The sequence below is a fragment of the Nicotiana tabacum genome, chromosome 18, assembly GCF_000715075.1.
Source record: "Nicotiana tabacum cultivar K326 chromosome 18, ASM71507v2, whole genome shotgun sequence".
NCBI lineage: Eukaryota > Viridiplantae > Streptophyta > Magnoliopsida > Solanales > Solanaceae > Nicotiana > Nicotiana tabacum.
The window spans coordinates 10,770,090-10,795,125 of NC_134097.1; the positions used below are offsets into that span (position 1 = coordinate 10,770,090).

Sequence of the window (25,036 nt, forward strand, 5' to 3'; positions counted from 1 at the left end):
AGCCTCTCTTATCACTCCGCCCAAATAATATCCCAACACATATAACAACAGTGAAATGCCACCCTTATGCTCGCATAATGTCAACAGTGGAATGCCACCCTTTTACGCCGCATAACAGTAACCCAAATCATAAAACAATTCACATATAATATTATCATAACAACACAACATCATCAACTCGTATTTATAAATTTTCTGTAGCCCACAACCATTCCAAAGGTACAATAAAGTTAATTAATTTCACACCAGATAGTCCACGACTCAACACAATGTATATAAAATCTCAAAAATAACCACAAGGATGGAAAAATAACTCAGCATAGGACAATGCCTTCTTTAATTTAAATTTTAGATAAATATATAAACGCCTCCATTTAAACTTATTTAATAATTATTTGCAGATAAGGATTCCATAATAAATTTAATTCCAAGAAAAATATCAAATCAACAACCCACGGAATTCACATAAAAATCCAAGTGAAAATAATACCATATTATCATATAAAATACAAATTCGACAAACAAGGAATGAGGCATGACAAATCAAGGATTTACTAAGTTCCAACTATTTTTCAATTTAATACATAAGGGTGCCTTCGAATTTCAACCGATATAAATTGCATATAAAAACCAAGTACGTACTCGTCACCTCGCGTACATGGTTTTCAGTTACACAATTTCCACATAAAACTCAATGCCTAAGGGGTAATTCCCCCACTCAAGGTTAGGCAAGATACTTACCTTGTTTGGCAATAAATTTCAAGATTCCAATAAACCTTTGCCTCCCGAATTAGTGTGTGAAAGATTCAAATCTAGTCACAAACAATTCATATACTCAACACGAATCGTAGGAATTAATTCCGTATGAATTTACTATTTTTTCAAATTAAAATTTGAAATTCATTTTAAAAATCGATAGTGGGACCCATATCTCGAATCCCAAAAACAACACACGAAATTCGAACACCCATTCCGATACGAGTTCAACCATACAAAAATTATCAAATTCTGACATATGATTGACCTTTAAATCTTCATTTTACATTTTTGGAAGATTTTATAAAAATATGATTTTTCTTCCATAAATTTACGAATTCATGATGTAAATGAGTATGAAATCATGAAATATAATCAATATAGTATAAGGAACACTTACCCCAATATTTTTCCGTGAAAATCGCGCAAAAATCGCCTAAACCGAGCTCCCCAAACTCAAAAATGAGTAAAAATGGCAAAACTCCTCGTTTTATAGGGGTTTTTATGTCTGGGGTGCCACAGGTGTCGTGGGGAGCTGCCTGTGGCACCGTTTCTAGTACCTCCAGCAGTCCCAGTGCCAGGGATAGCTCCCCACGCTATCCTGGACGCTGACGGGAAATATTTTCTGACACGCAAATGTGCATAACTCTCTCATACGATGTCCGAATTCGACGATTCTTTTTTATATGGCTCCAAAATTTTAATACTGATCTAATGATTTAATCAAAACTGAATTTGGAGCTCATTTTCTTAATGTGATACCACTTATTCTTGAAGAAACGACGTCGAAACATCCTAGAATTATGATATAACGGACCTATCAAAATTTTCATAACTGGATTCTAACCCCGATATCAATAAAGTCGACTCTCGGTCAAACTTCCAAATCTTTCATTTTCAACTTTCACCATTTCAAGCCAAAATCAACTGCGGACTTCCAAATAAATATTCGGACTCACTCATAAGTCCAAAATCACCATACAGAACTATTGGAATCATAAAAATTCTATTCCGTAGTTGTTTGCTCAAAACTCGACTCTCTAGTCAACTCTTTTTTTTAAGTTTCTTAAATAAGAATTATTCTCCCAATTTGATCCCAAATCGTCCGAAAGCCAAACTCAACCACACACGCAAGTCATAATACATATTACGAAGTTGTTCGGGATCTTAAGTCATTATACGGGGCGACAATTCTTAGTACGACAAGTTGGTTCATTACAACAAGTCGGACCTTAAGTCACTGTAAGGGGGCGCTTCAACGTTTATTATGGAAGGTTGGTTTTTTAAAAGTTTAAGAAATTTTTAAGTTTGACTTGTAGTGGATTTTAATGTTAGCGATGCCAGTTTGGTATTCTAAGCCTTGGAATAGCTTCGTTATGCCATTTATGACTTATATGCAAAATTTGAGGTCAATCGGACTTGATTTGATAGGTTTCAGCGTCGAATGTAGAAGTTTGAAGTTCTAAATCTCATTAAGCTTGAATTGGGGTGCGGTTCATGGTATTAGAGTTGTTTGATTTGATTTAAAAGCTCGACTAAGTTTGTATTGTATTTTAGGACCGGTTGGTATATTTGGTCGAGGTCTCGGGTTAATTCCGGATAGTTAACATATCAAAAGTTGAAGTTGTGAGAATGCTGAAGGCTTGGCTCTGCTGGTGTAACCGCACATGCGGAGCTTTGATTGTAGGTGAGAGCTCGCAGGTACAGGGATGTATTGCGCAGATGCGGAGAAATAGAGTGGGAACTGTGGAGCGCAGATCCAGTAGGAATTCTGCATGTGCGGGCTCGCACCTGCGCTTGGAGGGTCGTAGAAGCGGAAGCAGGGGTGATGAGGCTAGTCCGCAGAAGCGGTTGAGCAACTTAGTGGACTCGACAGATGCAAAGGGCGGACCGCAAATGAGGTGCCGCAGAAGCGAATAATGTGGCCGAAGAAGTGAAACTTGACAGATTATTAAGGCATCGAACTTGGTCTTTTTCCTCGTTTCGTTTTGGATTTTTGGAGCTCGGTTCTTGGACGACTGTGAGGAGTTTTCATCATGTAACATAAGGTAAGTAATTTTTCACTTGTTGTGAGATAAATGTAAGGTTTATATATGGATTTAAGGAAGAAAGATTTAGGAAACTTTTGGGATTTTGGTAGAAAATCTAAACTTTGGTATTTTTGGATTTTGACCGCGAAATTAGACATGGAATTAGGAATAAAATATATATTTGAGTTCATAAGGTTATGGGTAATGTTTTTCTTCGAAAAGTTTCGGTATCCGGGCATGTGGCCCCGAGGGTTGATTTTATAGATTTTTCGAGTGGAGTTGAAAATTGTTTAAAATAATTAATTATGGGTATTAGAATATATTTTTATGGGTTTGCACATTTGTTGAATAGTTTTGGATCGACGGCCATCGGTTTGAGTTAGTGGCGTGGCGTTGGAGACGGTTTTAGAACTTCAGAGCGAGGTATGTCTCCTGTCTAACTCTGTGAGGGGAAAACTACCCCTAGGTGATTTTATTGTTAAGTGCAACTAGTTGTGGGTGCTACGTACGCATGAGGTGACGAGAGTCCGTACGTAGCTATAACATGTTTATGTCCGAGTAGAACTACGATTTTATCGTGTAATGTTTGAATTATTTGAGCTCATGATGCTGACATTAATTAATCGAAGTTATAAATGAAATTGATTTAGAAATAATTATATATATACTAGGCCAAGCCTTAACACTTTGAGTTGTGGGCAAGTTATTTGAGAAAAAGGTAAAGATCATATCCATTTTTTTACCCACGTACGGTGTTGTAAACACGTGTCTCTTAATTCGGTAACTTTCTTCCTTTTCTTGTGGAGCGGTCCGAATGCCTCGGCAGTATATAGGTGCATCTATGGTTCGTGTCGCTCGACCCTCGGCAGTGTACATATTATTTCGGATCGGGCCGAACGTCCCTTAGCAGAATCGTGCGTTATATCTCTTGTAGCCCAAATATTCACGAGTTAACCTCTCTACTGATGCCCGACATTTATATGATACACCGGGTTTATTTGATGATGACACTTGATAACTTTTGGAGATATTAAGATAGAATACAAGATTGAGAAACTCATACTTTAAAGAAAATAATTGGAAACTTTTGATATTTACAGATTTACTCCACTATTGTTGTGCACTTCATACCTATTATGAATTATTATACTATGTGCTTGGACCTCTAGTAAGTGTCGATGTCAACCCCTCGTCACTACTTCTCCTGGGTTAGTCTAGATACTTACTGGGTACGCGTTGATTTAGGTACTCATGATGCACTTCTGCACTAAATGTTCAGGATCTGACAGGTTAATTGATGATCACCTTGGCGCGTAGACGCACCTGTTGAGGAGACTCCATGTGAGCTGCATTCCTGGCTACGCATCACAGTCCATCGAGTCTCCATTGTACTATTTATTTTATTCTGTCTTATTACATCCGGGACAGATGTTGTACTACTATTGCACTCCTTAGAAAATGCTCATGCACTTGTGACATCGAGTTTTGGGGGTTCCTATGGGTTGTTCGTTATTGTAATTGTGTAAACTCTATTTCATACGATTTAATTAAGGAAAATTATGATTTTAACCACTTAAATGAGTAAATAAATTGATAAATCACTGTTGGCTTGCCTGACGGCGGTGTTAGGCACCACCATGACCCTTAGTAGATTTTGGGTCATGGCACTATATGGTGAATTTACAAAGTTTAAACTTATTACATTAAATAATCTATACATACTGCATAGAGAGGCGAATTCAAAATTTTAACTTTATGAGTTCTGAATTATAGAACGATGATTTCAAATATTAATAACTGGCTCTAAATTTCATATTTGTACATATTTGTTGAACTTAACAAAAATATAAATTAAGCCAAATACATATTAAGGCTTCTAGCTCCGTCCCGACGAACAGGAGTTGTGGATATTGTTGACCGAACGGTCAACTATGTAATTTCTCTAAAAGAAAATAGGGAATCTTACAGAAATGTTTCAAATAAGTCCTAAATTACCAACATCTAGCCATTAATCATAGACTTACCAAAACTAGCCAAGCACATATAAAAACTGAAAACCCAAACAAAATAATGTTCTTTCTCTCCAAGAATCACACAAAAAGATCCCCTACCATATTTTTAAGCGTGTTCAGCAATACTAGATGCAAGACGGAAAGGAAATTTATGGATGAGCTAGAAATCATTCCATAATTTTAAGCGTGATCAGCAACATTAGATGCAAGACGGAAAGGAAATTCATGGATGAGGTAGCAAACAAGGTGATGAAATACAAAAAATTAAGCAAAAAAAGATGTTTTTTCAATGGGTATAGTTGAAATTCATTGAAAACATATAGATGAGTCAATATACAAAATTTGAGAAAGATTGGAGGTGATTTGGACTGATTTGGTATCAAAATTCGTAGTTAAAATCGAGTTCAAAAAATACTTCTGTGACACATGTATCAAACATGTATCGTGATTTGGACTGACGTAGTATCAAAATTCATAGTTAAAATCGAGTTCGAAAATTTTTTTTGCGACACATGTATCACACACACATGTATACATAGATATACATGTGATATGATACATATATGATACACAATGTGATACACATATTATTTTTTATGTTCATCTTCTACTTTGAATTTTCAATTCAAACCACCTCAAAACTCAACCAAATCATCAAAACTGAGATTCAAACTCCTTAACATGTACCAAATCTATTCTAATAACACCCACTCAAAAGAATAAAAAAAATTGATATTTTTTTTACAAATAGTTAATTGGATAATATTAATACATTTGACTAATTTTAGTATTGTTTTATGAATTGACCAATTTTTATAATAAGCTACTTATAAATGGACATAGCTGGTAGTTTCCCAAACAAATATAGAGATTTTTACCTTCCTATACACTATTTGAAATCTTATTACCCTCCCTACTCAAGTTTCAATTTAATTACATGGTCATATATAATTTACAAATTATATACAACAACAGCAACAACAACAACAACCGAGTATAATTCCACTAATGGGGTCTGGGGAGGGCAATGTGTACGCAAACCTTACCCCTACCCTGGGGTAGAGAGGCTGTTTCTGATAGACCCTCGGCTCCCTCCCTCCAAGAACTCTCCACCTTGCTCTTGGGATGACTCGAACTCACAACCTCTTGGTTGGAAGTGGAGGGTGCTTACCACTAGAGAGAACTCACTCTTGTCGAACCAATTAGATACAAATAACTTTTAAATTAGTATTTGTTTATATTAAGAATTGAATAAGGAATATCCGTTATTTTCTTATCCCATTATACTTCTCTCTCTCCATCTCTCTGTCTCTGTCTCTATCTATATCTCTCTCTTCGTCTCTCTACTCTCCTTCTCTGTTTTCCCAATTTTTCTTTATTTGATATTCTCTGTTTTTAATGCTTTCTTGTTGTATAGAGTTTTAGCGGAATTCATTAATGGATTTCAATCGTTTTAACTTAGCAATTTCCTTTCATGTTGCACAATTGGTGTTCAAATTGAAATTGTCAATCAATAAATTTTGAAGGTGTTTGACTCTCCACCATTGACAGCCATTAAAAAGCTTTGAAACTTTGAAATCGAATTTGGATTTTCAAAAATAATTACTTGTTTGGAATGGGTGTTGTTGCAAATAATTAAAAATATTGTTTGGAGTTTATATCTCAATTTTGAGGGTGTTTTAGTGAAGATTAGACTTGATTTTAGCTGAATTTCAGATTGAAACTCGAGAAAGAAGAAGAAGAACACATGACTTACAATATACTTACAAAATTATAGTAAAGTTGTATTATAATTGTATGTAAATTGTATTTTGTTGTAGTTATTTTTTTTATTTAAATGTTGCATGAAAGTTGAAAAATAGTTGTGTAATGTATGAATTGTTGTATAAAATTTGTATTTAAGTTATCAATACTATCTTTTTACATAAAGTTGTTGATATGTATCAAAATTGTATTAAGAGAGTAAGTTTTGATCGAAATTTTAGAGGGGAAGAAGCACACACCACATACAAAATATATACAAATCAGATACAAAACGTATACAAACACATATTGTATAAAATTTATATAAAAATTATATTTAAGTTGTATGATATTGTAGTTGTATTTAACTAGGTAGAAATAATGTATTAAAGTTGTAGATAAGTTGTATAATATATAATTAGTTGTATGAAATTTATTTTTACTATATATGTTGTTGTAGATATTCAAATATGTATTAAATTTGTACGAAATTTATTTTTAAATTGTATATTGATGTACCATATATTATTTTTTTCTCAGTTGATTTTATCTTCTCTGAAGTCCGAGGAGATACTAAATTTTGTTCAGCTGCAACATTCGATACAGGTTTTTCGTCGCTTGCTTTTGGAAACATTACCTTCTTACTATGCTTACTATGCCTCGTTTACACTATGTTCAGGCGTGACAATGCCTCCCTATTATTTCTGGTAAAAGTATTGACTAAATTGATGGTTCATCTTATTCCCATATAGAAAGGGGTAACAGAAATTTTTGGAAAAACATTGTCTTCCAACTTCAACTGAACCGTTGCCTAATGTATAGTACTTTCATGGCAATAACAGGCGACCGTTGGGAGCTGGGACCAAATGACGAATCTTCTCATCCAACTAGATTGTTTCCATAATTAAATATAAGTTCGATCTGGAGAGAAGAGGGGAGAGAGGAGAGAAAAAAGGAAAATTGTGTAACTAAATCTCTTGATTGAAAGCACTAATAATAGATTGAGAACCTTTTAAGGTGAAATGTATATAATTTATAAGTAATTCTTATTTAGGATGTGTAATATACAAAATTAGAATAATTTTGATAAATAAGTTTCAAATATTGTATAAGAACAAAAAAAATCCCAAAAATATAAGGTGAGTAAAATTATTTTTGATCGACCAACAATTGTGTTAAAAGCCCAATATATTTCCTGAATAGATGGGCTGGAGTTTGGGACCAAGACCAGTAAGGCCCATTAGAATTGTCGACCCTTCAATCCAGATATTTCCGGCTAATGGGCTTAGATGGAGCTATATAAACATAGCCGTCTTTCTAACTTTGAACAGGATTTTGATTCCCTATCAATTCTCAAATATGAAACCCCTCCTCCTGCCTTAGGTTCTACGAGCAGTCAAGCGCCATTAGCGTAACACAACGAATCAGGTTTGTGTTTTTACATTCTGCTAATTTTATTTTTGTGAAATCATGTTTCAAATGTTTAGTAAAATCATGTTTCCAGCTTCAAATTTCGTCCGCAATACATTGATTTTGGTGCTTGTAATGTAAGATTTATAGGTATTTTATTACATTTATTTTTATTGCATTAATTAATTGTTCCTCCTTTTTGTTCGAGAAATGGAACTCTCTTTTTTCTTCTTCATTTTTCTGCTTTCATGATATGAACTACTATATGGTTAATAATTTGTAGGAACATAATTCTTTGTGACCTAAAGGCTTGAACTGAATTTAATTGGTATCAAAATCAGATATTGATTTTTTTTTTCTTTTTGCGGTGTTCATTTTAAGCTTGAAAATGTCTATGCATTTTTATTTTTAGAGGTTGATTTGGGCTTGAGTCCATGTGACGTCAGCAAGATTATAATCGTAACAGTAACAAGAAGGTAAAGTGACAATAATACCATAATATATGAGTCAAAATTTGCCTTTAGGATATTCGGATCAAAATAACAGTGCGAGAAGGACCCGCAAATCATCACTTAAAGACGGTCGTGAAGTCATATTGGCCAAGGTCAAGGTCGAGAAGTCGAGAGTCACGGTCAAGTAATCAACGAGGATCATGGTCGAAGAGTCGAGGAGGGCCGTGATCGAACACTAACGATAGAGCTGTAACGACTAGTTTTCAAATTGGAATCAGGAAGGGAATATTTTAGTGAATATTCCTTACATTTGTGCTATTAGGGTTTATCGGGAAAAGATCCCATATAAATAAAAGGAAGAGAGAGAGAGAGAGAGAGAGGAAAGACACGTGAAATTCATTCTTGTAAGAACAACACTTTGACAAAAGATTTATTCTTCACTCAATACAAGACTTTACTTTTTATTAAGATTCTTGCCAGATCCGAGGGATCTTAATTGTTTGAGGATCTGTCATCCAATCATTGTTAGGGGAAGGTTCCTTTGTTCCACCTTTTGTTGCTTAGATTATTCCTCTTAATTACGTGATTGCCATCAGATTGACATTTATTGAATATCTTACGTATTGTTATTGTCAGTTATAAGACATCTATTGCAAGGAATCATCATATTTTTCATAAATATTTTTCAACTACCTATTCGATATCAAGATTTGAGGAAATTATTCTTAACTAAGATTAACCCATGTTTATTTAGAATTAATTATTTGAACCAATATTTACGTTTTTGGGTTAAACAATTTGGCGCTGTCTGTGGGGATTTCCTACTTAAATATTTAGTTTCTTCTAGATCTATAACCAACACAGATCACTAACATCACAAAGCCCAAGATCTTTTCTCTTTCCTTGTGCAAAATCTGACATGCCAGGTAACTGAGAAGAAAGGCTGAGAATAACAAATGACATACCGACCAACCTTATAATTGTCCTCAATGAGAGCTGCGAAACGACCAGTGAGGATACGACACCCAATGCCTCCCCTAGACGAGATGGGTCACCTCTTCCTCACTACAACATCACAAAATCTCTTGGTAAGGGAGCCTCCACATCTGTGGCGGAGGAGATGCCCCCAGCTGTAAAAACGCTCCTTGAGGCATGGTTAACTGACACGATAACCAGCATCCTCCATAAGCTCGCTAGGGATACGGCTATAGGAAATGCAAGAACTTGCGTTATACAACCAGCAGACGAGTAGCACAACCAACTCCCTCCCCCTCCAACGACAAGTATTTCTCACAATGTCGTTAATAATGCAGGCGACGACACTCTCACAACCATCCTAAAAAGGATGGAGGAAATGGAGAATGAGAACAGATCACTCCGAGATCAAATGAGAGAGCACCAAGAAAGGGTCGATAAGATACCGGATGCTCCTAAGCTTTTGCCGACGAGAGATGCCGGCCGATTCGTCGAGCAACCCTATAGTGATGACGCCGCCACACATGCCATACCAAAAACTTTTAAAATGCTGCCCTACCTCAAGATATATGATGGCACGACTGACCCTGAAGATCATGTGACTCACTACGTCACCGCCGTGAAAGGCAATGACCTCGCCAAAGAACAAGTATCTTTCATTTTGTTGAAAAACATCGGTGAAACCCTCATATGAGGAGCGTTAACATGGTATTCTCCACTACCTGCGTGATCCATTGAAACTTTCGAAGAGATGACCGACAAATTCGTAATGGCCCATGCTGGGGCCAGGAAGGCAGAGACGAGAGTGAACGACATATTTGCTATTAAACAGTCTCCAGGGGAGGGATTGAGGGACTTCCTTGCTCGGTTTAACCGAGTGAGGATGACCCTATCGAGCGTGTCAGAAGAGATGGTGGTCGCAGCCTTTCAAAATGGGTTGAGTAGGGATGGTTCGAGGGCGACTAGAAAGCTACTGAGTCGACTGATGAAGTACCCCCCAACCACTTGGGATGAAATACACAACGCGTATTGTGTCGAGGTCTGAATAGATGAAGACGACCTTAACGGACCAACTCATCGACTGACCTCGGTACAGGCCGAACCTAGAAAGGATCGAAGAAATGATACTAGAAGAGACCTCACAGCTCCGTGGCCTAACAGGGAACGACATCAACCGTAGGTCAGAGCGTCCATCGCGCCCTCCTCCCGCCACGAAGAAGGCTCGCCTAGATCAAGGACAGGGACTCACTGGAATGAAAGAGGTATGCACCCTTTATTATCCGCTAACAACTTTTGTGCGTCACCTACAGAGATAGTCTATGCCCTGGAGAAGCTCGGACCAAAGGTGAAATGGCCACAAAATATGAGGTCAGATCCGAGCACCAAAAAGTCAGACGCCCTCTACGAGTTCCACCAAGAACGAGAGCATAAAACAGAACATTGCATCGCCCTAAGGCAGGAGGTCGTGAACATGTTACGACAAGGACACCTCAAAGAGTTGCTGAGCGACCGGGGAAGGACCAACTTTTCTAGAGGACATGAACAACATCAATGACCGCCGAAAACACCCTCACCAACTGGCACCATTCACACTATCATCGGTGGTGGCGACGATCCTTCCATCAACATCGTGAAGTTCACCACTACCTACAAGCTCAAACGGTCGATCACCCGCGAATGGTATGACGAACTCGAAGAGAGTATCATCTTCGATAAGTCAGATACCAACGGTTTGGATTTCCTTTACTATAATGCCCTTGTTATTATTTTACGAATTTTAGATACCGATGTGAGACGCATTATGGTAGACGATGGGAGCGGCGCGTGCATTATCCATCCTCGAGTACTTGCACAAATGAAACTCGAAGTTAAGATAATGTCGCATTGCATCACGCTAACTGGTTTTAACAATGCAGTCGAGCGAACATCTGGTGAAATCACACTCCCCGTTCTGGCCAGTGGCGTCACTCTAGAAACCACGTTCCACATCATGGACCAATACACAACGTACAACGCCATAATAGGGCGACTATGGATACACACAATGAGGGTCGTCCCTTCCAGCTTATACCGGGTCAGCAAGTTCCCGACTCCATAAGGAATATTCAGCATACGAGGGGAACAACGCACATCCCGGGAATGCTATCGCATCGTCCAAGACAGTACGGTCACTCAACAAATGAAGGACACAGAAAAAGAGGCATAACAATCAAGAGGGTCGAGGTTGATATGTGATGATAGCGAGGACGTCATCAGAGACCCCGATATGGTCGAAGCTGCAGGATCGACCATAGAAGACCTCGACCCTGTTCAATTTGACCTCAACGACCACAGCAAGAAAGCTTACATCGGCTGCAAACTTCAGGAACCAGGTAAATTCCGTCAATTCTTAAATACTAATGCAAATTTGTTTGCTTTTCAGCTATGCAGACATGTCAGACATCCCAAAGGAAATCGCCACACACAAACTGAACGTCGACACATTCCATCCTCTAGTGAGACACTTCAGACGTAAGTTTAACTCCACAGTCAATTATGCGGTACGTGAAGAGGTGGAAAAACTGTTGAACAATGGCTCCAACAGGGAGTCGAAGTACCCCAGTGGGTCGCCAACGTGGTCATGGTTAAGAAGAAGAATGGGAAATGGCGGATGTGCGTGGATTTCACAGATTTAAACAAATCATGCCCAAAGGATTCATTCCCATTACCCCATATCGACCAACTCATCGATGCAACAGCCGGACACGAACTACTGAGGTTCTTGGACGCTTATTCAGGTTATAATAAATTCCTCATAGAAGAAGAGGATCAGGAAAAAATCACCTTCATCACCCATTAAGGGACGTACTGCTACAGGGTCATGCCCTTCGGATTAAAGAACGCGGGGGTGACCTACCAAAGGTTGGTGAGGAGGATGTTCCAAGGACCAACTTGGTAAAACGATGGAAGTCTATATAGACGACATGCTGGTCAAGTCCAAAAGGAAAGAAGATCATATCGAGCATCTGAGAGAAACGTTCGACAAACTCAAGCGATACAGAATGAAGTTGAACCCCGAAAAATGTGCGTTTGGTGTGGCCTCAGGAAAGTTTCTAGGTTTCCTAGTATCATAGAGAGGGATCGAGGTCAATCCCGACCAAATGAAATCCATCGAGGGGATACCAGAACTTTTGACCACTAAAAAGCAAGTTCAAAGGTTGACTGGCCGGTTAGCCGCCCTATCAAGGTTTATTTCACGAACATCAGATAGGTGTCACGGATTCTTCGGCATACTCAAGAAGGATAATAGCCTCCAATGGATTTCAGAGTGCATCCACGCCCTGAAGGAATTAAAAGCATATTTTTCATCGCCACCATTTTGTCATGACCCAAAATCTCACATGTCGTGATGACGCCTATCTCAATACTAGGCAAGCCGACAATCTCAATAAACTACCATATCTTTTAAATTTGAAAATATAATATTTAAATTCCGCGAAAGAAATCTCACAAATATAGATATAAACACTCCCAAAACTCGGTGTCACTGAGTACATGAGCATCTAAATGAATACAAAGTCTAATTGATACAATCACTGTCTGAAAATATAGAACAGTACAATAACTAAAATGGAAGGGAGTCAAAGTCTGCGGACGCCAAGAAGCTACCTTGATAGTCTCTAACAAAATAAAATCCGAAATCTACCAGCCGCCGTATCGGAGAGCACCTGGGTCTGCACACGAGGTGCAGAGTATATTATGAGTACAACCAACTCAATAAGTAACAAGACTAACCTCTGGGCTGAAAGTAGTGACGAGCTCCGCGGGTACAGTCCAGTTTAAATAATGGTACATAAATGTATGCGTGCTTACAAGTTCAACAGTTAAACTTAGTACACGCAAAATATATCAATACTGCATGATATGAGGAATGTGACATCTCAGTGGAAAGACTTCTTGTACTACTGGTAACTAATCATTTGGTCACTCGGTAGTGTTTATGGCCAATCCAGCCCAGGGATATTCCATCCCGTATATATATTCACATCAACTGACAGTAAGTCCCTCAATACCGTATAAGACCAATCCAGTCCTGGGGTAATTTACCGCCACATGTAAATGATACGAACAAGATCCATGTCCAAGGAAAATTCATCACAATATAAATAAATAAGGCAAGTCCATGCCCTGGAAAGTCCATCCCGAATATATATATAATCATCTACGCTCACTGGGTGTGTGTACAGACTCTAGAGGGGCTACTTCAGCCCAAGCGTGATATAAAGCCGATATAGCCTACTGCATGCGGGCAATCCCGATCTGTATAATAATAAAGCCTATAAGGCCTGCTGCAGGCGGGCAACCCCGATCCATATAATAGTAAAGCCTATAAGGCCTGCTATAGGCGGGCAACCCCGATCCATATAATAATAATATATATAAAGCCAATATGGCATGCTGCGGCGCGCAGCTCGATCCCATAAATATCCTCACAATGGATGAATATGACTGGGTATGAAATGTACATTTTTGAAACAATTAATTCAGTAGCAACACGACCCCATGGGTCCCAAAATATCGGCACGTAGCCTAAACATGATCTTTAATAAGTGCCTCAGCTCAATTTCTCTAACACGTGGGAAATTCTCAGATAATAACATGATTCTTTAATTTTTACAACTTCACAGAATTTATTCAAGCCACAATTTCAATGGTGCACGTCCACACGCTCGTCAACTATCGTGTGCGTCACCTCCAAATAATTTATATAACAACAATTTGGGGATTCATACCCTCAGAACCAAGTTTAGAAGTGTTACTTACCTCAAACCGTGTAATTCTTTATTCTTCTACGCCTTTGTCTAGTGAGTTGGCCTCCGAACGCCTCGAATCTACCCACAAATAATTCGATTCAGTCAATAAAATTTATTGGAATACTAATTTTCCAAGAAAATCTGAAATTTAGCTCAAATATCGACCGTGGGGCCCACATCTCGGAACCTGACAAAAGTTACAAAATCCGAAAGCTCATTCAACCACGAGTCTAACCATACCAATTTTACCAAAATCCGACCTCAACTCGGCCTCAAATTCTCATTTTGAAATCCCTAGGTTCAAATCCCTGTTTTACACTTCAAAAAAATGTAATCTAGTCGGATTATTCGATGATAATTCAATATTATGGAGTAGAAATGATTACAAGGGACTTACCTTAAGAATTCCCGTGAAAACCTTGCTCAAACATCGCCCAGCTTGAGCTTGAAATGCCTAAAAATGGCAAAAGCTCGGAACCCCTGTGTTTTTGTACTGTCAAGGTGTTTCCGCTTCTGCCGGATTTTTAGCTGCTTCTGCGGACCTTGTGCACCTGCGATGCCCATTGCGCTTCTGCGTGCTCGCACATGCGAGCCAAATTCCGCAGGTGCGATTGCAACAGAAGGCAGAAACTTCAGCTTTTCTTCTATGTCCCAATTTGATCCGTTAACCACCCGAAACTCACCCGGCCCCCAGGACCTCAACCAAATATACGAACAAGTCTTAAAACATCATACAAACTTAGTCGAGTCTTCAAATCACATCAAACAATACTAAAAACACGAATCACACATAAATTCAAGCTTAATGAACGTTGAAACTTTCAATTTCTACAAATGACGCCGGAACCTATCAAATCACGTATTGACCTCAAATTTTGCACACAAGTCATAAATGACATAACGGAGGTATTTCAATTTTCAGAATCGGATTTCGGCCCCGATATCAAAAAGTCAATTCCCCGGTCAAACTTCCTAACTTAAATTTCTATTTTAGCCATTTCAAGTCTAATTTAACTACGGACTTCTGAATAATTTTCCGGACACGCTCCTAAGTCCAAAATCACCATACGGAGCTATTGGAATCATCAAAACTCTATTCCAGGGTTGTTTACACATAAGTCAACATCCAGTCATTATTTTAACTTAAGCTTTAAACCTTGGAACCAAGTGTTCCAATTCATTCGAAATCCTTACTGGACCCGAACCAATCACCCCGGCAAGTCTAATAATAATTTGTAAAGCACAATTTGAGCAGTAAATGGAGGAACGAGGTTGTAATACTCAAAACGACCGGACAGATCGTTACATTCTCCCCCACTTAAACATACGTTCGTCCTCGAACGTGCCAAGAGTTGTTTCCAAGCCACAAACTCACTATTCCATCTTACCATGCATGTACCCGGGGGTGATCTCTCGTCACCCTATTCTATATAGGTCTGACAACACAACATAAATGAAGATCATTAATTTAACCTTTGCCCGTAAACCTTGGAATTCAATTTCCAGCATTCGAATTTTTTTTTTCAAGACCCGAATCTCGCATCTACGCACTGCATAAGTCCGTACAAACTGTATCATCTCATAGCCATAACTCACGATGTAGTAGCATGATATATCACACAACTCTCATACTCGCAACACCATTTCCGATCACTGTAACTACTCCAAACCAACCAAGTACTATATTAAACCCCGCATCCCACATAACCTCATTCCAAAACTTTCGTACACTGCTGATAATAAAAGAAACACGTGGAATCTCATAACCCCTTATCAGATCAACAAGTCATGGAGCTATCTCGTCCCAACCAGAACCATAATCACTTTCTAAGCCGACTTCCAATCTCATCCTCCCAAATATACCATAATCAAACCTAATAGTACCCATTCTAGGTCCAATGATCATATATTATTAAACACAACTATCCGACAAACATGCCACATCAATCTAATTCAAGCCACAAACTGCACAATCCGTGTACCCAAAAATGTTTCAAGGAAGAGAACCGTTTCGCAAGTTCAACAAGCACTTCTACAACCGAAATGCTATGAGCTCACCATACATGGTAAATCCAAGACACACGAATCTAATAATGGTAACCAGCTCTCCTAGAGCTCACATTAAGATCAATCCGCACGGACAACTCACGTGCTATCGTATCAATATCTGGACCCGCACGAATAACTCACGTGCCAATAATATCAGTATATGGATCCGCACGGACCACTCACGTGCCAATAATATAATCCGCCTGGCATGGTCACAGGCCTCCAGTCCAAGCATATCATATAGGAGAAATCAAATAAGTACACACGTTTATGATAAATGAAATAAAATTCACATGCTCCTGGACTGGTATAAATAATATGCCATAGAGTAGGCATGTGCAAAATGCGCTATCACAACTCCAAATTGGCAAGTGAACGCTGAAATAGTAACTACCCAGTTTATTCAGGTAATTAGCCTCTTTGTAACCTCAAGTATAGCCCGGATAGTTCTCAACAAAGGTACGAATACGAGAAACGTCATAACTTTACACTTAACCGTCAACTCTAGGCATATCATAGCCTAAACATTTTTTCGAGTCTGAATACTTTCCCCGATGCCTGCACATGGGCTCAAACCTTACATATATATATACACATTTGTAGCGCGTAGTCATCACAAATAATTAAGGCAACTAGTGCCTCTACTGAGTTTAAATAAAATACTCACCTCAAATAGGCCGCGACCCTGAAATAATATGCTTCTGAGAACCCCTAGTCTCCAAATTCATAGAACACATGGACCACCGTAACTGATCCCAACTCCAGCACTCGAATGACAAACACATCTTTCATGCACGATCATCCCACGAGGAATACTTTCATAATTCTACCGTGCCACATTGCAATAATTTGAATATCAACAGTTTATCAACCAAGTGAGTACCGTAATGCTAATGAACACATGTAAGTCAAAACACAATGCCCTTTTGAAATGCGTACCCTTCTCAGGGATTACCGAGCAGTTATAATATCCGTCTATACATCCGAAATTGACCATTCTGCCCATAATTCGTGGTCTTGCTTTCCAGAATGAACTGCCACCTTGTACATGTAAGTCTTAATCCCGCACAACACACCACATCTATTATGCCATCATGTGACAAGCACAAGAATCTCATTATTAACTCTGAGTCACCAGCATATTACATACCCGGTAAATTAGAAACCTTTCATATGCTCTCATCCATGAGGAATTCACAATACACAATATGTCTCTCACACCGGTAGAAAATATCTAGTTCAAACCATGGTAGAAACCAAAGAACACTTTCAAATCCATTTGCACATAACCAAACTATCAAAACTGAATTCTTCTAACTCGACCAAGCCACGCAGGTCACCAAACCCAAGAATATTTTCACCGAAACATCTGTAAAGTCTTACCACATCATAATTACCCCAAAAGAACCGGACATACCATTACCATACTAGTCTAGCCTACTACCCAGTTGTCCTATTTTCTTCGAGTTTCTTCTGAATTACCCTCATGTTGACACTTCTCCTTGTCAGAACACCACGATCCTTACCCAAAGCTCACTACAAGATATCCTAACATAAAACCACACCGCCCTAAGTCTCATAAGCCATTGTATTCTTCTTAAGTACCTCCATAAATACCACAACAGAGACACCCACTCTTAAGGACCTTATGTGAATTTAAAATTGTTCCTCTTTCCTTTCTTATACTGAAAGGTAGAGTCCATAGTCAAACAGAATTACCGCACGTCCCGATACCATCCAGTGTAAGTAACCGATTCCAGTGATATAAAAATTCGAAAAAAATTCAATTGCCACATATACATTTTGAATCCATTAGAACCCTCTAGAGAGTCATCCACTCTGCTCAAATCTAATTTGCTCCGCCCAAATGGGCCAAAAGACACGTGCTCCTTTAGCACAATCAACACTCAAAGAAGTAACCTTGATTTAACACGACCAATCAAATTCATACTTCGTGCGCACTACATCCTTCAAAATAACAACTTAATCATTTCATAATTTTCATATTTTCATAAAGTGCAATGTAACCCGTATCCAGGAATTTCCTTACCCGAGTCATCCTCGGTCTCCACCTCTGCAAGTCATAACTAACCCATAAGTATGCCTCTGACCAACACTAAAATTTAACATATATCCATGTAATTGAATTGTCAATAGCAGGCTCCCCCACTTGGCTCGAAGCCATACAACAAAACACTCTATAACTCACAATACCCATACTTTATTACTGCCATAATATTGCAGTCAGTTCAACGAAAATTCTTCTCAAGCTTATGCAACACCCACCATAAAATACCTTAATCATCTGCTAAGTTCGCATTTATTCTCGTGACAGTCAAGTCAACTTTCTCAACCGGATTCACATCCGCTAAGTTCGCATTTTCTCAACTTTCTCAACTCAACATTATAAGGAACACACCTACATAGATTACTCCGCATGAGATAACCCACCTGCTTAGCCTCAAATTGGCATATTGCTATACCCCTTCGCAGCCACAATTACTACAGAATCACTTAATATTTCTAAGTTTGAACTTATCAACACGACGTGAAAATCTACTTCACTCCACAATTAAATAGCATGACAGATCCCTCGACGTACTCATACCTCAAGACTGTACGTCACATCAAAATAGGAATCAAGTACCCAATAGCAGACTCTTGAGTCACAAGTAAACTTTATTTGTCTCATTAAACCCATCCGAACACATCTTGCATTCACATCATACTTATCATATAGTCATTCAACCGCTCATCGAACCATAAATTCCACTCATATGAATACTACCGAACGCATAAGTCCAATCGCACAGGTTATCACAACTGAAACTACAGAGCTTAAGCTGCGGTCTAACTCCGGCCTCAAGTCCTCCAGACTGGCCCATCAACAAAACACAGAATACTCATCTTGAACCTCGTTCATGGAATCACAAGCCAACGATGCACAACTGATACTAAGCGCTCATATGCGCACATGAATGCGTGGAAGGAATTCAAAGAGTTATGTTTCAAGATGAATCAATTCCGCACGATAGAATACAAGAAAGTGAAATTTTCGTAAGAGTTCGGCAGCCTCTCGAAGATAAGTACAGACGTCTCCGTACCGATCTGCAAGACTCTACTAAACATGCTCATGACTCGTGAGACCTATGTAACCTAGGCTCTGATACCAACTTGTCACTACCCAAAATCTCACATGTCGTGATGGCGCCTATCTCAATACTAGGCAAGCCGACAATCTCAATAAACCACCATATCTTTTAAATTTGAAAACATAATATTTAAATTCAGTGGAAGAAATCTCACAAATATAGATATAAACACTCCCAAAATCCGGTGTCACTGAGTAAATGAGCATCTAAATGAATACAAATTCTGATTGATACAATCACTGTCTGAAAATATAGAACAATACAATAACTAAAAAGGAAGGGAGTCAAAGTCTGCGGACACTAAGCAACTACCTTGATAGTCTCCAACAAAATAAAATCTGAAATCTAGCAGCCGCCGTATCCGGGAGCACCTGGATCTGCACACGAGGTGTAGAGATTGTAGTATGAGTACAACCAACTCAATATGTAACAAGACTAACCTCTAGGCTGAAAGTAGTGACAAGCTCCGCGGGTATAGTCTAATATAAATAACGGTACAGAAATGTAGGCATGCTTTCAAGTTCAATAGTTAAACTCAGTACAAGCAAAATAGATCAATACTGCATGATATGAGGAATGTGACATCTCACTGGAAAGACTTCTTGTACTACTGGTCACTAATCATTCGGTCGCTCGGTATTGTTTATGGCCAATCCAGCCCAGGGATATTCCATCCTGTATATATATTCACATCAACTAACAGTCAGTCCCTCAGTATCGTATAAGGCCAATCCAGCCCTGTGGTAATTTACCCCCCACATGTTAATGATACAGACAAGATCCATGTCGAGGGAAAAATTCATCACAATATAAATAAATAAGGCAAGTCCATGCCCTGGAAAGTTCATCACAATATAAATAAGTAAGGCAAGTCCATCCCGAACATATAATCATCTACGCTCACTGGGGGTATGTACAGACTCTGGAAGGGCTCCTTCAGCCCAAGCGTGATATAAAGCCGATATGGCCTACTGCAGGCGGGCAGTCCCGATCCGTATAATAATAAAGCCTATAAGGCATGCTGCAGGCGGGCAGCCCCGATCCATATAATAGTGAAGCCTATAAGGCCTGCTGCAGGCGGGCAACCCCGATCCATATAATAACAATATATATAAAGCCAATATGGCCTGCTGCGGCGCACAGCTCGATCCCATAAATATCCCCACAATGGATGAATATGACTAAGTGTGAGATGTACATTTTTGAAACAATTAATTCAACAGCAACACGACCCCATGGGTCACAAAATATCGGCACGTAGCCTAAACATGATCTATAATAAGAGCCTCAGCTCAATTTCTCTAACACGTGGGAAATGCTCAGATAGTAACATGATTCTTTAATTTTTACAACTTCACAGAATTTATTCAAGTCACAATTTCAATGGTGCACGTCCACACGCTCGTCAACTATCGTGTGCGTCACCTCCAAGCAATTTATATAACACCAATTCAGGGATTCATATCCTCAGAACCAAGTTTAGAAGTGTTACTTACCTCAAACCGTGTAATTCTTTATTCTGCTATGCCTTTGCCTCGTGAATTGGCCTCCAAACACCTCGAATATAACCACAAATAATTCGATTCAGGCAATATAATTTATTGGAATTAATTCCATAAGAAAATACTAATTTTCCAATAAAATCCGAAATTTAGCTCAAAAGTCGCCTGTGGGGCCCACGTCTTAGAACCCGACAAAAGTTACAAAACCCGAAAACTCATTCACCCACGAGTCTAACCATACCAATTTTTACCAAAATCGGACCTCAACTCGGCCTCCAAATCTCAAATTCTCATTTTGAAATCCCTAGGTTCAAATCCCCGATTTACACCTCAAAAACATGTAATCTAGTCGGATTATTTGATGATAATTCAATATTATGGAGTAGAAATGATCATAAGGGACTTACCTTAAGAATTCTTGTGAACTACTCGCTCAAAAATTGCCCAGCCCGAGCTTGAAATGCCCAAATATGGCAAAAGCTCGGAACCCCTATGTTTTTGTACTGTCCACGGGTTTTCGCTTCTGCGGGATTTTTAACCGCTTATGCGGATTTTCTCCCGCTTCTGCGATCCACCTCATGCAGGTGCGAGTCCGCACCTACGAAATGCCTTCCGCATCTGCGCTCCACAGTCCACCAGCCTAGCCTCCGCTTCTGCGCATCCCAGCTCGCACCTGCGAGCTCACATTGCGAGATTTTCATCCGCTTTTGCGGACCTTGCGCACTTGCGATGACCATTCCGCTTCTGCGTGCTCGCACCTGTGAGCCAAATTCCGAAGGTGCGATTGCACCAGAAGGCAGAAACTTCATCTTTTCTTCTAAGTCCGAATTTGATCCGTTAACCACCCAAAACTTACCCGAGGGCCCCGGGACCTCAACCAAATATACGAACAAGTCCTAAAACATCATACAAACTTAGTCGAGTGTTCAAATCACATCAAACAACACTAAAAACATGAATCACACATAGATTAAAGCCTAATGAACTTTGAAACTTCCAATTTCTACAAACGATGCTGGAACCTATCAAATCACGTCCGATTGACCTCAAATTTTGCACACAAGTCATAAATGACATAACAGAGGTATTCCAATTTTTAGAATCGACTTTAGGCCCCGATATCAAAAAGTCAACTCCCCGGTCATACTTTCAAACTTAAATTTCTATTTTAGCCATTTCAAACCTAATTTAACTACGGACTTCCAAATAATTTTTCGGACACGCTCCTAAATCCAAAATCACCATACGGGGCTATTGGAATCTTTAAAACACTATTCCAGGGTCGTTTACACATAAGTCGACATCCGGTCACTATTTTAACTTAAGCTTTAAACCTTGGAACTAAGTGTTCCAATTCATTCAAAAATCTTACCGGACCCGAACCAATCACCCCGGCAAGTCAAATAACAATTTGTAAAGCACAAATTGAGCAGTAAATGGGGGAACGAGGTTGTAATACTCAAAACGACTGGTTGGGTCGTTACACTTTCAAAACTAGAGCTAGGAGAACGTCTCCTCGTTTATCTCGTTGTATCCGAAGTAGATGTAAGCGAGGTTCCGGTTCGAGAAAATAAAGGTACGCAATCCCCCATCTATTATATTAGCAAAACATTAGTCGACACCGAGACGAGGTATCCTCACCTCGAAAAGCTGGCCCTGGCCTTAGTTGTAGCTTCACAAAATCTTAGATCGTATTTCAATGCCACCCTATTTCGGTTGTCACGACTTTCTTCCTGAGAAGCATTTTGCATAAACCCGAGCTATCGGGAAGGCTGGCCAAATGGGCCATCGAGATGAGCGAGCACGATATCACATACTAGCACTCAAGTACAGGGCAAAACGGTTAAAACTACGTTGTGATTCCCAACTCGTAGTCAACCAAGTTATAGGGATTTACCAAATCAAAGAACAAAGATTGCAAAAATATCAGACTAAAATCTGCAAGCTGCTGCCCGAGTTCGACGAATGTCAGTTCGACCAAATTCCCCGAGTACAAAATGCTGAGGCGGACGGCCTTGCAAAGCTGGCCGCAGCCACCAAAAGCATCGCAACTGAGACAAGAACGTAGTCCACCTCTTCAACTCATTGACGAGAGCAAAACACACACTTAAATTATGCTCGCTAGTCAAAGATAGTATAGTATAATATTGTATCCACATGGATTGGAGTTAAACAGTATTATCGTAGTTTGTAGCTAGATTGTTATCTAAGATGATCAACACTTTAGATTTATGTGGTTAATACTAAATTTAATTAAGAATCTAGAGTTAATTTACTAATGACAATCGAAGTAAGGACTAAACAAGGGAAGATGTCAATGTGAGAAAATAGGGTTTTGATAGGATAGGTGCAAGATAATTGTCTGGGATTTAACTCTAGATAATTCACTTCTAATGTTCAAGTGAGTCTCTCGAATTCACTTAATTATCAGTACAATTGTTTAGTATAAACTCCTCTCTCGATTAAGTCTCAACCTCACAATATGAACCAATTTAAGCTCTGTAAAGATATGCAAGAATGCGTAGTGGATTGGTCTTTAGGAAAACCTCTTTCGATTATTCTCCTAACTAGATTTAATCAATGATTCTACTAGCCTCTTTCGATTACTTAGAAGAATCTATGAACTCAACCAACAATATAATACAAAGATATCACAAGTTATTCCTCTTTCGATTACAAGAACAAGTGAATATAGATGCAACAATTAAATCTTCCAAAAATGATTCAAATACATAAAAATAGAGTTATAATCCACAAACAATCATCAATACACCAAATCCATCAAAACCCAAAAGGATCTGCTCCATAGACATGGAGAAGTTCTTCACAAATGTAAATAAAGTATAGGAAAACATAAATTCAATCCAAACCCGGATCTTGAGTGAGGAAGGAATGATAAAATCCTTGTTCTTGTGTTCTTCCAACTCCTCCTTAGCCTCCTTAGGTCAAAATCTACCCAAACACTACAAGAAGAAGGAGTTATTGCGGTGGTTTATTTAACATATAATGGAGGTTTACAACCGCCATAATACACAGTAACGACGGCTTTTGAAAGCGCCACAATCCCGTTCGCCAAAATTATATTATGGTGGTTCTGTCAAAACCACCGTAATTGCATTTGAAAACTGCCGTATTTTAATCTGGTTAATGCGGCTCTTTGGTTTGCTTATTGTGTTGTTTTTAAACCACCGTAGTTGCAAAAGAAAATTGCTTCTATAACGCCAGTACCCTTTCACAATTTATTTATGTCACATTTACAATCCTATTTATTAAATGCCATGCTTTGAAACTTCCATAACACTTCATAATCATTTTAACCCAATATAGAAGATTAAATAAGAAAAATATTCATTATATAAAAAATACAAGTATACCAAAATTACATCATCAAAATATTAATGCTTCAAAGTGTATTTCATCAATAATCCAAAAGATTCATATTTGATCCTACAAAATAATCACTAATTCACACTTGGACAATTAATAGTAGTCTATAATTATGTAGTTTAGCTACCATTTGCACTCTAACTTAGCTGTACTTTATTGATATTTGAATGTTAAATGATAACAAATTGATCTAATTAAGAACTTTATGCTTTGCAGGAGCAATTCCGAGCTATGAGGACGTTAAAGAGTGTTTTGGAGCTAATATGGAGTATTGAAGGCCAATTGGAGGTTAGCGCGCTTAAAAAGAAGAAAGAAACAATGCTGCATAAAATCCTCCAGGTGCGCAGTCTATGCGCGGTCTATGCGCGGCCGTGCATTGGGCCACGCATGACAGGCAGAAACTGGCCAAAGTGCGCAGTCGATGCGCGGCCGCACACGCACTTCCGAGAAAAATAGTCCAAGGCCAATTTTGTAATTTGAGAGGCGACTAACCTTGACCTATATGAAGCCCAACTCGCCCAAAAAGAGGGTATCTCTGTTTTTAGAAGAACTTTGGAGGTAAGAACACAAAATGAGCAAGACGGAGAATTCTCCTACTAGTTTTTCATCTTCTTCTTCTTCTTCTTCTTAATTCCATTGTTGGATATGACTTTTTATATTGTAATTGTGCATAATAGTATGAGTAGCTAAACCCGTCATATAGGGTTGATAGAACTAATTGTTGGATGAAGTCTTGATTACGTTTTGATATAATTGAGCCGTTTTTACTCTATAA

General features: G+C 38.7%; 1 long non-coding RNA gene across 1 annotated transcript; it reads left to right on the forward strand.

Annotated features, from left to right (window-relative positions):
• The first annotated feature begins 7,854 nt into the window (after window positions 1-7,854).
• Window positions 7,855-25,036, forward strand: LOC107812072 (uncharacterized). Its single transcript, XR_001654052.2, has 2 exons — window positions 7,855-7,969; window positions 24,478-25,036. It is a non-coding gene; the product is annotated as an uncharacterized LOC107812072 (long non-coding RNA).